This window comes from Manis pentadactyla, chromosome 1 (genome assembly GCF_030020395.1).
Source record: "Manis pentadactyla isolate mManPen7 chromosome 1, mManPen7.hap1, whole genome shotgun sequence".
NCBI classification, from domain to species: Eukaryota; Metazoa; Chordata; class Mammalia; order Pholidota; family Manidae; genus Manis; species Manis pentadactyla.
Window position 1 is genome coordinate 83,265,358 of NC_080019.1, and position 17,858 is coordinate 83,283,215.

A 17,858-nucleotide genomic window follows, 5' to 3' on the forward strand; every position below is an offset into this window, starting at 1 on the left:
CTGTGGGCACACAGGAGATAAGCAAGAGAGTGGAGTGGTGAAGAGCATGGCCTCTGGGCCCAAACTTCTTAGTTTTGAATCATGGTTTCACCTCTTAGTAGCTTGGATAAGCTAGTAATAACATTGCATATGTAAACATGCAATGTTATTAACATTTGTATGGTTTGGACAAGTTCTTTGACCTCTCTGTGCCTCGGTTTATTCATCAGTGAAATGGGAATAATTTCATCTTTATCATTTGAAACTTCTCATCTTTGAAAATAGTATATTACTCCATTTATTTTGACCTTATTTATCTTCCCATGTTCAATCCCCAGAAATGGAATGCCTGAATCAAATGGTTGGTCATTTTAAAGGTCATTGATATATATCCCAAGTTTCATCATTGTTTATGAGCATCCCTTGCTGAGCCCTTCTTAGTCCTTTTATTCCCGAATTCATGGTCTTGCTCCTTTTGGGAAAGAAAGTGCTGTCTTCACCTCCCTACTGTTCTGTCTGTCCCTTTTCAGTTGGATGTTGGTTAGGGAGCCATAGTTGCAAAGCGGCTTGTGGTAGGAAGCCAAGGACACAAAGTTTCTGTTGAGGTTTCAGGAATATAGAGGAATCACAAGGCACTTGGGTGCTTGAGATTGAAACAATGTAACAATGTATCCCCCCAACCAGGACTCAGTGGGAGGAAACAGCTGGTTGATCGTGGTTATGGAAGCCCATTAGTTTATAATAAGTATCCGGGTAACCTTTACAGAGATAGATTAAAATATAACTAGCATCCTGAATACACCTATAGTGATCTAATAGCTCCCACTGCAATGGTTCCTGGGTGCTGACTCCTCCTTAACTTTGTAGAAAAAGTATAAAAGGCATGGCCCTGCTGTATTTGGGGCTCAGCCTTTGGATAGAAATCTGCTGAGCCGGTGTCGGCACTAATAAATGCTGCTTCTTGCCAAACGTCTCAGTGTCCCGACTCCTTGTTCGTAGTTCCTGCAACAGGCTGGTCTCTGGAATACACCAAGAGTTGAGAATGTGATTGAGCTACATCCAGAGGAAGCTACCACTCTCTTGAGCATTTTTTCAAAACTTAGTGCAGGAGGCTTGGGTCTAAGCAACTGAGTAGACACCAAAGGTGGGATGGAGGGTCCTGGGCCCAATTGGAAGGACAGGGCAGGGGAGTGGTACAGAAACATGTGGATTCTGGGACTGCCCTCTTCTACATTTTTATGCCCTTGTCCCCACCCTAGGGCATATAAAGTCACCCAAAGCACCTGTCCCAAGACTGTCTTTGAGGCAGCAAAAGACTGGGGCTGAATGTGGGTTCTAAGGCAGCAACGGGGCTGCAGCAGCAAAAGGAAAAGACCAAGACCAAAGCTGGGGCGGTAGGGAAGGAGGAGGATTTGGCAGCCATGTAGTGGGGTAGTAGGTGACAGTGAAAGGTCTGAAATCATTCACTCATAAAGGAAAGGCACTATATAAATGCAGAAATCTGCCTGAATCCATTTGCTTTCTTCATCAATAATTTTGAAAAATAATACCAATGAGGAAAGCTAGTATATATTCTAAACATTGCATATGTAAACATGCAATGTTATTAACATTTGTATGGTTTCCAGAAAAGCTATGACTGATCTTTATAATCCTTTACTCAATTCAGCCTTGTAGTCAGATTTGAAAACCTTGGGCTTATAAGCATTTTGACCAGCTTGAAAAATTATCCCCAACGTTTTTTCTTGCTGTTTTCATATGATGCTTCATATGATAAACAGAATTTAAGAGCATTTTGATTTTCTTTTTTAAACAAGATCTCGTTAGTGTTTAATTAACCTCACTCCTGCAAAGCTCTTCCTTAGGATTAAGTTAAATCCTTTATGCTTCAATTATCATTAATTTTCTTTAGTTCTACTTTCTGTAGAGATGAAAATTTCCTGATTATATTCCTTCCTAGAAGAATTCTGCCAGTCCACTAGAAGCTAGAAGATGGCTGATACATTCTCCTTTTGTCCTTTGGTGGTCTGGTAAGGAGGAGAAAGGTGGTGTCAGGCCTAGGGTCAGAGCCCAGGGCCTCCCCATGACTGTGTAACCTTGGAGAAGGAAGTCTCTCTGAGCTTCACTTTCCACGGCTCCTTTGACATACTTCATAGAATCATAATGAATGTGATTTATGTGAAAATCCTAATCTTTAACCAATGTTTTCTTGCCTCTTACAGGTTAAAAATTCTCCTTTAAACATTTTATTTTTTCATGCTTTCATATATTTTTGGGTGGCATCAAGGGCCAAGGATAAAGACCTCAAGAGAAGATGTGGGCATTGGTCCCAACTCAATTCCTCTGTCCCTGGCCATGTGGCTTTTGGTTGGTTCCTGAGTCACTGGTATGAGCCCCAGTCCTTGTCCAAAAGGCCTTGAAGACAGTGTGATGTAATGAGAAATGTGTCCTTAGTCTTTGTCTTAGTTCCTGGCACAGAACTCCTAAAACCCTTGGAACTTCCTGAGTGACAAGGAGGGTGAAAGACCATCTTTTTTATAATGAGGCACAGCTGGGTCCCTAGATGACTTCAGGATGAGGTCTGGTCACTGGAAAGACCAAGCCTGATGAGAACCCTGGGACTTTCATCCCCATCCCCAATGCCAGGGAGGGGAGATGGGCTAGAGAATGAGTTGATCACCAATAACCACTGATTTAATCAATTATGCCTATGTAATGAGACCTCCATAAAAACCCATCACTCCAAAAAAAGTGATGGGATTTGGGGAGCTTCCAAGTTGGTGAACACACCCATGGCCCAGAGGATGGCATAACCCAACTCCAGTGGGGACAGAGACTTCTGCTTCCAGGACCCTTCTGTACCTTGCCTTCTGTACTTCCTTATCTGGATATTAATTTGTATCCTTTATAATAACTGGTAAACATAAACATAATATGTTTGTATCCTTTAAAAATATTTGTATCCGTTAAAATAAACTGGCAAACATAAGTGAAGTGCTTCCTGAGTCCTGGGAGCCTTTCTAGCAAATGACTGATCCTGAGGAGGGGGTCGAAGGAAGTCCCAGTTTATAGCTGGTTGGTCAGAAGTACAGACCCAGTGCTTGTGACTAGTGTCTGAAGTGAGAACAGTCTTATGGGTCTGAACCCTTAAACCTGCAGAGTCTAAGTACAGGTATGTAGTGTCAGAATTAAATTCAGTTGTAGGACACTTAGCTGGTATTAGAGAATTAGAGAGCTGTTTGATGTGGGGGAAAAAAATCCTTTCATTTGGTGTCAAAAAGTCCCTGACAACCAGCATTGAAAGCACATGTCCTAGAGTTAGACTGCTTGGGTAGGTATCTGTGCTCTTTAACTGTATTGCTGACTAACAAATTACCACAGATTTATCAGCTTAAAAACAGCACCCATTTATTATCTGCTAGTTTCTGAGTCAGGAGTCAAGCCATGGCTTAACTGGGTCCTCTGCTTGGGGGTCTCACAAGCTGCTATCAAGGTGTTGGCCATGTTTCAGTTTTCAGCTAGGTTCAGGGTCTTCCTCTAAGCTCACATAGCTGTTGGCAGAATTCACTTCCTTGTGACTGCAGAACTTGTTTCTTCCAGACCAGCAGTAGGTAAATAGGGAGTCTCTGCTGCTTTCGGTCTCTGATTGTGGGAGAAGCTGAAACTCTCTTATTAAGAACTATTGGTCAGGCCCACCCAGAATAATATCCCTTTCGATACCTCAGTCAAACTGATTAGAGACTTCACTTATATCTGCAAAATTCCTTCACCTTTGCCATGGAAGGTGATGCAATCACAGGGGTGATACCCTATCACCTTTGCATTTCCTGTCTGCTTATTCAGATGTCTCTTTCTTTTCACGTAATGGTCGTGGGATCTGTAGTTATGTCCCCTCTTTCATTTCTGATATTAGTCATTTGTGTCCTCTCTTTTTCTTAGCCTGGCTTGAGGCTTAAGGCTTTTCTTGATCTTTTCAAAGAACCTGCTTTGAAAAGATCCAGGTTTCACTGATTTTTTTTTTCTGCTGATTTCCTGTTTTTGATTGCTGTCTTTATTACTTATTCTCTTTTCCTTTAGGTTTAATTTGCTCTTCTTTTTTGAGTTTCCTAAGGTGGAAACTTACATTATTGATTTTAGATATTTTTTTCTTTCCCAATAGATGCATTCAATGCTAGAAATTTCCCTCCAAGCACTCCTTTAGCTGCATGCCACAAGTTTTGGTATATTGTGTTTCATTTTAATTTAGTTCAAAATATTTTTAAATTTTTCTTGAAATTTTTTTTCAATCCATGGTATTATTTAGAAATGTTTTGCTCAATCTCCAAATATTTTGGAATTTTCCAGGTATCTTTCTATTACTGATCTCAGATTAATTCAATTATAGTCTGAGAGTGGATATTGTATGATTTCTATTCTTTTAAATTTATTGAGTTTTATAACAGCACTAATAGGTCAACCAGCTAACTGGGCAGTGAGCTTAATGTGGTCTCTCTTAGTGAATATTCCATATGAGCTTAAGGAGAATGTGTTTTCTGCTGTTGTTGGACAAGCAGTCTATAGATGATAATTATAGTAAGTTGATTGATGGTGGTGTTGAGTTCAACTATGTCCTTACTTATTTTATGCCTGCCGAATCTGTCCATTTCTGAAAGGGGTCTCCAACTGTGATAGTGGATTAACCTATTTTCTTTGCAGTTCTATTAGTTTTTGCCTCAAGTACTTGACACTTAATAATTGTTGTGTCTTCTTGGAGAATTGACCCCTTAGCAGGATGTAATGCCCTTCTTTATCCCATATTCTGTTGATAAGGAGCAAGTCACAGGTCCCACTAACTCTCAAGGGGAGGATATCGCAGTTGTTTGGGTGTCACTCTAGGGGGCGACCACCACATCTACATACGGCTGTGATCTTGGGTAAATCATTTCACCTCTCTGTGCCTCAGTCTATGCTCTTGTAAATGGGTATATTAACCACCTCTTTGGTTTGCTATGAGGAGTCATTAATTAATAAGAAGCATTTAGAACAGTAACATAACAAGTGTTCAATGACTCTCTCTTCAAAATAGAGGCAATTTCTGCCAACTTCTGGTACTTCTGAGCAACTGGCTAGGGTTGTTACAAAATTCAGAGGGATACAAGATCTCTGTTTACTGAAAAGCACCCAAAAGCACAGTGGGTTATTATTTTCAAGCTTGTTTTCCTCATTCTTTTAACAAATGTAGCTTTTTGCATACTTTCCTATGATCGTACGTTGACACATGATTGTCTGTCTGTATTTATGGACACAAGGAAGTGAAGGCTCTGCATTGATCCATCATGTTGGTGCTTCACCTTTGCTTGCTTTGAGGTATTTTCTGACTTGTTTTAGAGGCTACTCAGGCATCTGAAAGGTCAAAGGTCACAGGGCAGTAAGTAGTAAGAGTTTGCTGTTCAGTAAATCTGCTGTGTGATCCCACAGAAGTCACTTACCTCTCCAGGCCTGAGGAGGTAAAATAAGGAATAAACACTAGATAATCACCAGGTGATCCCTTCACTGCTTACCTTCTCTGATTTTGGCTAATCTGTCAGTTCTATCTAACTCCACCTGGAATCTCTTGAATTAAGCCCATGAGACCTTTTCTATTTATAGGCTGGTTGTGGTTCTGTAATAGTATTTTGTGCTTTCTCCCTGGACCTCAGATGGTCCAGTTTTCTATGGAACCAAGAAAGCCCCTTTAGAGACCATAGAATTCACTCCCAGGAACATAATTCTAGGAACCAGAAGCAAAGGAATGTGAACAAAGTAAAAATTCAGGCAAAATTAACAGATGCTCCAAGTAATGAACAAGGTGCAGAAAGGTTTTTCGTAATGACTGACTCCGTAGAGTATAAATAGGAATGCATCCCTTCCTTCCCCGACTTGCCTCACACCATCTGTTATTTGTGTCAAGCAGTCAGTAATTGCTGTATGTGACCCTTGTTGTTGGTAACAGGGACAACACTGTACACTGCAGCTTTCTTTGCTTTCTCCCATCTCCTGGCAGCTGTGGCTCTAAGGTCTGTGTCTATCCTAAGATGGTAGAGCAGGATTTCCCTGGTTGTTGTAACTAAATATAAACAAATCACTCACCCTCCCTATTGGGAAATAAGTTATAAATAACAAGTAGGAGCAATCTTTCATCAGAGAGGCTGTGGTTACTAGGAAACGGGCACTGCAGCCAGGCACTCTGTTGTCATTATGTATCCATATGGCATTGAGGATAATCTCTGGTTCTCTGTCTTTGACCTTTCAAATGATTCTCAAGTTTTCTGTTCTTGCATATTATTCAAGTCCTTTGTGCATTTTACGGGACAAACACTAGGGTTCTAATTTGGCTTTTGTCATCAACATGCTGTGTGACTTTGGCTGAATTAATTAACTTCTCTGGTACTCATTTTAATTCTCAGGAAAAGAGATAAGCGTGGGCTAGATCAGGGGTTGGCCAATGATGGCCAACAGGGCCACAGATCTGGTCTGCTGTCTGTTTATATTTGGCCTGTAAGCTGAGAATGGTTTTTATACTTTTATATGGTTGATAACAAACTAAAAGAGTACTTCATGACACAAAATATAATACTAGTTCATGTTGTAATATAAGAACATATAGATACAAAATATGTAATAATATATAATATTTTACAAAAATTTTTGTGAAATTCAAATTTGCATCCATAAAGTTTTATCAGAATACAGTCACACTGATTTGTTTACATGGTGTCTATGATTGCTTTTGCATTCCACAGCAGAGTTAAATAACTGCATCAGAGACCACAAGGCCTAGCAAACCTAAAAGAATTAGTATCTGTCCATTTACTGACCCCTGAGCTAGATCATCTCTTAGGTCCCCTGTAACTATTTCACAAATTGACTAGTTCTCAGTGCAGAATCTTTCTCAATTTGGGAAAGGAATTCCAGGCTTTAGGTGAACCAGTCCTGGGCTACCCTTACAGGAAATCTGATACTTCCAAATGAGTCCTGTTTGTTGGTCCTGGCTGATGAGTGGCCTGATAAAGACTAAAAATGTCTTGACCCAAGACAGGTTGGATGCTGGACTCTGGCCCTGCCCTTTCTCTGGGTTGACCGATGCCTGGGGGCTAAGGTAGTGAGCCATTGGCTGGCCCGGAGAGCCGCGACCTGCAGTGATTCTGGCCTGAGGCCCCTGCAGGGCCTAATAGAGAGACGTTAGGATGACCCTGCTGTGACAGAGACCTCAAATAACAGTAGCTTACACAAACCAGAAGCATACTGATCTTTCCCATACAAGTCTAGGTAACCTATATATTAAGGGTCAGATCAACTGATGGCAATGTCTGGAATTTATTTGGATCCTACAAAAAATATTTATGAGCTAAAGTAATTTAAATAATATATTTGATAAGAATAAAGAATTATTTATTTTATTTAGGTGTGATATGGTATGGTGATCATATTTTTAAAAAAGAGTCTTTATCCTGAAATATATACTAAAATACTTATGGATGAAATAATGTGATGTCTGGGATTTGTCTGAAAATAATCCAGCTGGAGAGGGTAGGAAGTAGATGAGGCCATATAGATGAAACAAAATTATTCGGGGGTTGGTAATTGAAAATATGCATTGAATTGAAATTGTACAGAGGTTCATTGTATTTCTTTCTCTAATTCTGTATATACTTGAAATATTCCATAATGAAAGTTTAAAAAATTTAATGTTCTTAAACAGTGATTAAAAATTTGTACTTTAAAGGAACTTGGTCTATGAAAATCTTGCACACATGCTAAAAGTATATAATTACAGTCATTGTGGCTGTGTTTATAATAGAAATACCTGAAAATAAGTTTCCCTGTGAGAGAAAAACTCCTTGGAGAGGAATGGTTGTGTTAATAGTTCCAAGCATTTAAAAATTTCAGTTGATAGAATATGCCTTATTAATATTTTTTTACTGATTATATAATCATTTAAAATTTTTAAGTAGATAAATTAAGAAGACATAGAAATTACCACTAATTCCCTAGTCAAATACATCACTTTTTTTTGTATGTTTAACCTGTATATCAATTAAGGAAACATTTAGTATTTACCATACTGTGCATGATATATGGCATTTTATTATTTCTTCAATATAATTATTATACAATTTATTTCCTGGACTTGAAAATAATTCTGGTTTGGCAGTGATTAGTATAGTGACGTCCCAGTCGTCACACACCCAGGCTTCTTCCGTTCTGTGGCTCTGCCCACTTCCTACTTGCCTGGCATCTTGTCTTCCAGTATGGCTGCTTCTCCTCCTGCCATTAACGTCCCAGAATGTAGGAAGAGGAAAAAGGTAAAGGACTTGCCCTTTAAGGGTATGACACAGAATTTGCCCTTTTCACTTCTGATCACATCCCATAGGCCAGAGTTACGTGGCCACTAGTTGGAAGGGAGGTTGGAGATGCAGCCTTTAGCTGGACAGCCATTCATTCTACTAAGAATGCTTTCACTACATAGTAAAGGAGAGCTTTTGGGGCCTGATGAATAGCCTCCAGCATGGGTGACTTACATTCATGTTTATGTGTGGACCTCAGGAGCTGCCCTCCTGATCTGAGTCTATTGTTGGCCTTTCCCTCTCCTCCATCTGTATTCTGATCCCTCCTCCTCTTTTCCTTGCTTTCTTGTAAACAGCTTGGTTTGGGAGCCCAAGTGACCACATTCCTTCAGTTCTGGTGGTTCTGATCCAGACGCCCGCGGGCCTACTGTTCATGCATTCCTACCCATGCAGTCACTACTCATTAGCCACAAACACCCACATTCACACATTTGATTTGGCAGTTCAGGAGACGGGGTTTTTAGTCCTGTCTCCTTTATCTCATCTATGTGTGACCTTGGATAAGTCAACTAAGCTCTGTAAGCCTCATCTTCCTTCCTAGAAGAAAGCAGCCTTGCATTACAGAAAGAGACCTGCCTGGTCTATCTTATGCAAAAACTGAGGATGTGAAAGGTTGTGGGGAAGTGATCGGGCTTTGTGAAGGGTAAAGCCACATGACTGGAGAGTGATGTGTGGAGGAGGTCCTGGTGCACCACGCTTTGGCTGAATCTGACCTTGCTGCTCTGCTCCCAGAGGGAGCCCCTAGGAGTGTGAGTGTACATGGGACTCTATCCTAATTGCAGCTGGTCATTCAGGCACAGAATCTTGTCCCAAAAAGGTGAGAGTGTTTCTTTTGGGAGTATGCATCTGGACTCATGGGTCATGTGGTGATGACAGAATCCTCTTAGTAGCCGAGCCCGGTAGACTGTCTGCAAACCTAGGGGTCTGTGAGTCTTTCCTGAGTCCTAGAGGTCAACAAGTCCTTGTGTTCTGTGAGATTCCTTATTCCTTCAACAAATTCCATTTCTTTGCTTAAATTTGTTAGACTAGTTTCTCTTCCTTACAAGAGCCTTGACTAAATTCTATTATTGGCAAATTTGGCAAAATTTAACATAGGGTACCCTCGTCCTAAAAATCTGTGCTTTTTCACCCTCTCCAAGCAAAAGGTAAATTGTAGTTTCTTCCTGTTTCTATGCTTTTTCTCTATCAAAATCAGCCATTAGAAAAGGCTCCAAGATAAATCACTGACACTGGAAAAAATGTAAATTTGTAAATATCTACCTCTCCCAGGGTGACCACATAAGCCTTAATTCTAATCATAATAAAGCATGTTTTCCCATAATAAATGAATTTTATATATCAGGAAAGAAAGAGAAGGTAGACTTTTTGGAGAAAGGGAAGAGTTTTCAACCCTCTCCACCTCCACTGAACACTGACTGTACCGAGGTTATCTAGTTTGCCTGTGTGCATGCCCATGTGTGTGCATTCCCACATTTGCACACATCCACAGCACACTCTGTGTAATCACAGGTGAGCTTAACTATACTGGCTGTGAAGACAGAACCCTGGGTCCTCACACGTTTACCTGGCTACTTCCCCTTGCCCTTCGTGACACCTAGCACTAAGACCTCCTGAGTGCCTCTCTGACTGCCCTTACCAAACTATGGGCCCTACTTCTGACTCCGGTCCTATGTCTGCCCTCTTACTCCTCCCACCTAACAGTTGGGTGGCTTGCCTGTGGTATAATAGAAAAAAATGTTCATTAGACACTTGATAAAAATGGCGAGAGAGATTTTATTCAAGCTATTATAGTAGAGGAGAGAGATTTCTTTGTAGGACTGAGGTCAACTTTGAATACAGCAGAGACAGCCTGTTCCTCATTCCTCACATTTGATCAATTACCACATCCAAACCATTTTGCCTTGTAAACATTTCTACATCCCTCTGCTGCTGGAATCAGACTCTCACTCATCTCCTGGGTGAAAACTGTTCATGTTGGTTGACCATTATCTGTTCTAGTTCCTCCTCAACAGGCCCTGGCAGGTTTTCTTTCTGTTATGCCATTTCCCTTCAATGATCTGGTGAAATACAGCCTCTTCCTGGGATCTGTGCTGCCCCTGCACAGCAGGCCTCCCCAGGACCCTGAACACTCTCTATGCCGCCCTGGGTAGATCAGCATTGCATATGCCTTCCTGTTCTGTCAGCTTGCTGAACCAACAGTGTCTTCTCCCCCACCCCTACACACCTCGCCTGCACCTTTAAGGGGTGCAGGATGAAATCTCAGCTGAAGGCAGTGATTTATATGACTTGAAGTCTGGAATGTTTGCAACTTATAAGGTGCTGAAGATACAGTTTTGAATTTTCTGAGCAGGGAGATTTGGAAAGTCCCAAGTACTGTACACAGAAACTTCCAATCTCTAAAGTGAGTCATTTAAAAATATGATACAAACCTTTCAATGCCTAAAGAAAAATGGGAAGTAGTGTTAATATAAAGAAAGAAGAAAACAAGGGGAGAAGAAACCTCAAAGATTAGATGAGTAAGGAATACTCAGGGCTTGAAATACTGACTGTCCACCTGCTTGCCTCTGGTCTGCGTGGCTGACCCTGCACAGAACAGACTCCTAAACGCTCATGACAAGGGGCTGCCTGAATACGACTGGCTCTGGTACCCTCTGCTCAGCCCTGCTTGACTGAAGTCAGTCCTCCCAGTGACATGCTGCACTGCCTGGCAGCCCTGTGCTCTCGAGGAAGCACTGGATTCCTTTGGCTGTTGTAGCTGTGAGGGATCATAGAGATCTTTCGGGTGGATCATCTATCATGTCTTGGGTCATACAACTGTGGACTGAGTCCTGACTCAACAGAATACGGGATGGGACCCTTCTGGATGCACTGATAAGACTTTGACAAGAGCTGATAAGCATGAGGCTTCTCTTTTTGGGTCAGAAAGGATATTCTGTAGCTGGGTACCTGGAGAGGGGAGAAAAGGGACTTGTGGCAGGAGATAGTGTAAGCATGTATGTGGCCTTTGTGTCACCATCAGCCTGTGGCTCTGGCTTTGGGCTTTCTTGGAAGATGTATGACATTCCAGACAAATACAAGGCTAGTTGTGGAACAGATGACAGAGCGGGCAACAGAGTTGGGGAGGGGTTTCTCCACCCCTGCCCTCACTCTGTCTGTGCCTTTTGGAACCATATGCTTGCAAGCAGGATGCCGTTGTTCTTTTCAGGGAACACTTCCTTTGCTTTGGGAAAGCAGTCGCCTCACAGAGGCCTTAGAGGCAGGTGGGCTGTGAGCTGCCTTGGTGTGGATAGGTTTGCTCCTGAAGAGACAGGCGGACTTAGACACTCCCAGAACAAAGTGCTCTGGACATGGGGGACAGGGCAGGGGCAGGGAGCAATGCCTGGCTTCTTCATTTGGCAAGAGGCTGAGCCATCAAAATTTGGAAATTAAATCTAGTATGATCATATTTATGTTCCTCTATTGGGGAAGTCTGTGGATATTTAGATTAGTTTCAGGCAATCAAACAAAGGTCAGGAAAAGTTAGGTGTTGCCCCAACACTGCAGAACTGGTAAGAGCGAGAGTTTGGACTCAAAACAAGTCTCTTCCCCACTTCAACAAGCTGGTTCAAGTTGAATTCATTTGCTGAGAAAATGGTCTGTATTTTAGTGGCAGCAGAGTCTCTGTGATTTTTGGAAAGCAGACTTAAGTTCTAAGAATAAGGACCATCCTCCGTCCTTATGGTTCCTGCAGGGCACATGGCTGAAGCTTAATCAATATCTTATAAGTCATTTGATTCATTCCTTAGAACCAGCATCAGCATCTTCTCTTAAACACTGTGGGAAGTTACCGGCAGAGGATTAGGAGGATGAGGCAGTACAATAGACGGTATGTCTCAGAATCCTCACCCCTTCACAGAGAAGAGGTGGGAGCCCTGTAGGTTTACAGTTAGAGGGAAACCAAGGAGAAGGATGCCCCCAGGCAGTTGGCAGGAGCTGAGTTTGGGGGTTTCAGCAACATTCAGGAGCAGTTAGGTCACTGGAAGAGGAAGAAGGGTTGAAAATTGGCCATAGGCATTCAACAAAGATTTATTAAGGGCTTAGCACATGTCAGGCATTGTTCTAGGGACCAGGGACTCAGCACTGGACAAAACAGAATTGATTTTAAGTGAAAGCATTTTGAGACTTAGGTTAAATTTTATTTCTATCTCTCCTTATGCCCTTGTAGTCCTAGGATGATGGAAAGACTTGGATTTGTAAAATTTATATCCCACCTTGTTCTAAAAAACTTGGAGCAACTTATAGTTTACAATTCATGAAAAGATCATAAAACAGAAATAGAAGAGATAGGGAAGTAAGTTAGAAATATTTTTAAAGCATTGGAACCCAAAACCCAGTCAGGAATAAGGCTAACTAGGATATAACCTGTGGTATCCTAGATGCTGCCACAAGTGAGCCACAGAGGTGACTTTAAGCTTTTTAGTGACTAAACTGTAGTGGGTGATGATACCATCCATTGAAACAACCAACCAACCACACTTCTTTGGAGGAACAATTAATCCTAATACTAAGGAGGAAATTTCCCTAAGAATCTTCTAAAAACAGGATGCTCTGTGAGTCTGCTCTAGGACTACACCACAAGCACAGTGCCACTCGGATGAGGCTGGGAGAGCTGTCACCTGCAATCCAATGGCCAAGTGTTCCTGAGTTTATGTTGCACCTCCAGGCAATAGCTAGGGGCAAGTATGCCCTTGGGAAGTCAGCCCAGCTTTATTCAGCAGGCATTAAATGCAAAGGAAAGGTGTGCAAGGGAAAGGTGTGGCTGTTGATTTTGCATGTGTTTCATGTGCTACAGAACTTTAATGTGATTCACAGAATCACTAACAGCAAAGCAGGAGGGACATATGAAGGCTTGATGTTCAAGCAATCTTGCAGAAAATACTCATTTACAAACATGATCAGAACAATCCCGGCTCAGGCCATTTTGCTCACCCAGCTCCTTATATTCTTCAGGGTTTGGTCATAGGCCAAATGCTGTGAAGTGGGTCGGGGGAGGGCCAGAGAAAGGATGGAAAGATTCTGTCATGTTAGAATACAATGAATACATCTAGAAATGAAACTGCTTTGCCTGTTGCATAGAAATCATTTGGAGTGCTCTTTTTTTTTGTTTTTTTAGAGGAAGTACTATTCAGTCAACTGGGATATCTGGGAATAAGGCACCCAGAAACAAAGTTAAGCTATTAATCTGAGTGTCCATGTCTTTCTTTCAGTGTATCTCATTGTCTTTCTCTCTGTGATTTTAGGAAACAAAATAAAATGTGAAGGAAATTTGGTCAGTCATCATAAGACAAGGAAGTAGGCTAAAAGACCCCTAGGGGTGATTAACATATAGGATGCAGAATCACATAACCAACCATGAGGGACAGTCTTGGAGAACCTGCCAAAGTCACATCCTCTTCTGTGAGAACTGCCCCCACCCCACAACACACTCCCTCCCTCTCTCATCCTGGGCACCCAGCCCCTCCCTGCAGCTGGGACTCATCCCTCTGTCACTGCAGTTGTGTGGAACAAGGGTGGGCCTCCGACCACGGGGAGCTGACCCAGAGGCTGGACTGCATCATTCTGATGCCCTCTCTCTGTCTCTGTCTCTCATTTGGAAATGGGCAGCAGAGAGATGGAGGCATTGGTCCTGGATGTAGGCAGTGATGTGGGTTACAAGCTGGAGTTTTCTCCCTTGTGCTTTGGAAAAACAAAGACAGCTAGTATGCCGGGAGCGAAAAACGTGAATCAGGGGCACAGGGAGAAACAGAGGCCAGAGACATGTGGCCTTAGACACACACACACACAGAGGAAGGGGAGGCAGGGAAGGACATGGGAGGGGAGGGAAGGGCAGGGAAAGGGAGGGGAGGGAAAGGGAACTGTGGTCTTCCTGACTTTTCAGCTTCTGAGTCTGCCCCTTCGTGGGCCTCAGTGCGCTACTGTCCTAGGGTCCCAGGGTTTGGGGGATGCTGCTGTATCTTTCAACTCTCTCTCTCTCTCTCTCTTGCTCTTTGCTTAAGATGTTTCAAGTGGGTTTTTGTTTTTCATACTAAATGTTCCTGACCAAAATATTAAGTAAGATAAGAAATTTTTCTTTCCTTTGAGGTATAACTAATATGACATAAATATATTTTATGGTTTCAGGTAGTTATGTATTTTCAGTAGGAAATAGCAAGCTATTTGGTGGGGTGGGGTTGCAGCCATAAAGTTTCCTAAAAAGTGAAAAAAAAAAAACCAAAACGGTGCATCGAAGAGCTCCCTGTGTGAACGCATGGGGTGAGATACTGTTTCACTGTCCTATTTGATGTGCTTCTGTGCCCCCTGCTCATTTCACTTCTGCCCCTGTACGCCAGAGATCTCTGCCCAGCCCAGGTAGCTATGCGTCAGCTTGGGGGAGAAAAGAGTAAGCAGGATGACTTTAAACAGTGATGTTAAGTTCCATAGTCACTAGTTTAGGTACATTATATGTATTCTTGCAGAAAACGTAGGCTATTGTTTCCAAACAAGCTAGAAAACTCCTAGGGCTGGGGAGGGGGAGGAGAGAGAGAGGAGTTACTCCTAATTAAATCCAGAATCTCTGCTGGAGCAAAGGCCATCCCCTTCCAGCACCAGAGAGCACTGGGGAAACTGCTGGTTGCCCCATTATCATCCTCATTGCTGTCCAGGTAAAGCCCGGGCTCACAGCAGGGAGCAGGCCTCCTGTCAAATGACCTGCAGGAGGGACACTATTCCGGACCCCACCACTTCACAGGACCTGGCCTGACCCAGAACTGCAGGAAATCCCCCCTCCAGAGGCCCTGGGCCCGCAGGAGGGAGAAAGGGAGAGTGCTAGTGTGGTAAGGAGAATGGCTGCCGGCCGGACCATGACCCAGGGCACAGCCCCAAACCTGGACAGGGAGGCACACCTCCAGCCCTGCTCTTTCAGATACAATTTTATGTGGCATTATTTAATTAAGCACACGGTTCTTACAACATTTTGTGAAAATTGAAACTCCAGGATAATTGTTGATTTTTTTGGTAATTTATGTAGTTAAGAAATCTCATCTGATTTGTTTGGGTTTCTTACTGGCAAACATAAAACTCTGTCTTTAATAATAAATAGAAGCATTACAAAGAAAATAAGGATGGAGAGTATTTAAGGATAGTCTTCTTTTCTCAACCAAAGATCAAGAAAATATGCTTTTCTGACTCTTTTTACATCTCATGCCCCAGTCTTCAATGCCTGCTGTACCCACAAGAGCCACAGTAGGTGCAAGATAAAACCTTTTCCAATGAATGACAGAAGGGTTATTAATCATCATTTGGAAAGGATCCTAAAGGATACCAGCATAGGCAAGAGTGTTTATTTACTCTTTAGATATTTATGTAGAAAATTCGTTCCCTGGTCTTCATCTCAGTGGGTAATGCCGCACGTGGCCAGAGGAGCACAGCTTCAGGGGCTGTGGCATAGACGGCAGCTCGGTGGTGGTGGAGCGGCCACTGGCCTTGGGCTACACCTTAAGAGACCTGGAGAAGTAGCTCCCTGGCATAAAGCAGAGGATCTTTCCTGAAGAGGTCCTGTTGGCTAGGCTAAGTCAGGCTGAGCCGCATTCACAGTTAACCACCCCAATTCAGTGGCTTTGTAGAAAGTTCATTTACCACTCTGGATATAGTCCAGTGTACCTCACGAAGCCTGCCTCTGGTGTGCAGCCTCCCCATCTGGATCCTACAGCCTCCGAGGCTGCAGTCCCAGGGGAAGAAGGAGCTAGAGGTTGGCACCGGATGTGCTGCTGGCCCAGGCCTGTGAGTGGCATGAGGCCCTTCAGCCTACATCCCACTGGCCCACTCACTCCTACTGCCCCAATTGCAGGGGAGCCTGGGCAGCGTGGTATAGCTGTGTGGCTCAGAAGAGTCTGACGGGGAGCACATACCATTGTCTGCCACAAGGAGTCTGTGGGGGATGGGTGACAGCAAGGAGTAGCACGTATGTGGTGGCAAATGAATGTCTACACCGGTTTCTTTGGAGTCTCTGGCCTGGAATGTGCAACAGATGCTGACCTTCCCTATATCAAGGCACACTCTTCATTATATTTGGCTAAATGGAAGGAGAGCAATTTAAGTGCAAATCAGTGAGCTGTGGCATCCTGGAATCCATACCGCTGAATTAGATATGATACCCTTTTGTGCGTAGGTGAGGTCCCTGACAAATTGGAAGCTGAGGAGACTGTAGTGACAGGCAGAGCAGCTTGTGTGCCCCGAAGTGGTGTGCTTCTGGTAGGGCATGGGCTTGAATTGTTTAAGGGGCCCAGGCCACGCCACCTTCCCCACGCACTCCTTCCCCACCAAAGCAGAGGAGATGGGGAACAGAGGCTGTTAGGAGCTCCCAAGTCTCTCACTCTCCTCCAGAACTAGATCGTGGCCGATGGCAGGGGAGGAGGGGGGAGTGGCCTTTTGCTGAATTACACCTTGTAATTCACTTTCAGAGTGGGTCGGAATCCCTCAGATTTCTAGCAATGAAACACAATCCTGTAAGACACGTGCCTTCTAATTGTTGGGTGGCTTTCACAGCGGCCAGAAATCCCCCTGGGGTCTTGTAACCATGGTAATGTCTGTAAAGTGGTGTGAGAGCAACCGCTCAAAGGGGCTGATGAGGTCCCAAGAGCAAAAGCTCTTTGATGAGCACAGACATCCTAGCAGCTGAGGGCGTGGCCTTGTGTCTGCTGACCTTTAGCCAGCAGAGGGCCTCGTGTTCACAGGAGAATGTGACCTTGCTGGCTGTCACCGGGGGAGGGAGGGAGGACAGCAGGATGAATGGCATCCCCGGGGGCCCTCTGTCCCCAGTGAGAGAGCCACAAAGAGCGTCCTGGCCAGATCCCTCTGCTAAGGGTTGCTCATAGGCCACCTGGGACCACACATTTCACCTCAGAAAAGAGGGAGACAGCTTCAGTGCACACTCCTGAGGGCCCGAATGGCATCTTGTTTTGTGTTTGGGTGTGATACAGCTCTGCCTCTACTTTGCACGGAGGAAATATTGGTAGTTTGCCTATTAGGATCTCATGAACTTTTCAGCTGCTACTCTGTTTCCTCTTTATACAGAACAGAGAACAGCCAGGGACTTGTTTTCTAAAGAAGAAAGCTTGGCATTAATTTTTCAAACCTCTGAGGACTGAGAGAAAGAGAGAGAGAGAGGCCGCATGAGAGTGTGAGGGAGCCTGGCCCCCCTGCGCCTCCAGCAGGCACCCACATGGCGCTGGGCCTTGCATGTCCCTGCTTTCCCCCAGCTCCCAGTGCTTCTGCACTGAACCATTTCATGAGGATGCCCAGAACTGGGCTGTACTAGCCCATTACTGAAATGCATATCTGCGTCATCACCAGACTGCCTTCTGGCCTTCTGGTCTATTTCCCAAATGAAGGTGGAGGGGTTAGTCTCTGGAAGGTGAGGCAGTGCCCTGTTGTCAGTCTCTGGGATGCAAATCACCATCAGAGCAAGTGATTTCTCGTGCATGTGAACAGTTGTTT

General features: G+C 43.6%; 1 long non-coding RNA gene across 1 annotated transcript in view; it reads left to right on the top strand.

Annotated features, from left to right (window-relative positions):
* LOC118917992 (uncharacterized) overlaps positions 1-17,858 on the top strand; it is a 198,349-nt gene that overhangs the window by 122,176 nt on the left and 58,315 nt on the right. Inside the window, exon 3 of the long non-coding RNA XR_008996665.1 lies at positions 4,139-4,199. This is a non-coding gene — a long non-coding RNA (uncharacterized LOC118917992). The remainder of the gene's footprint in view (positions 1-4,138; positions 4,200-17,858) is intronic.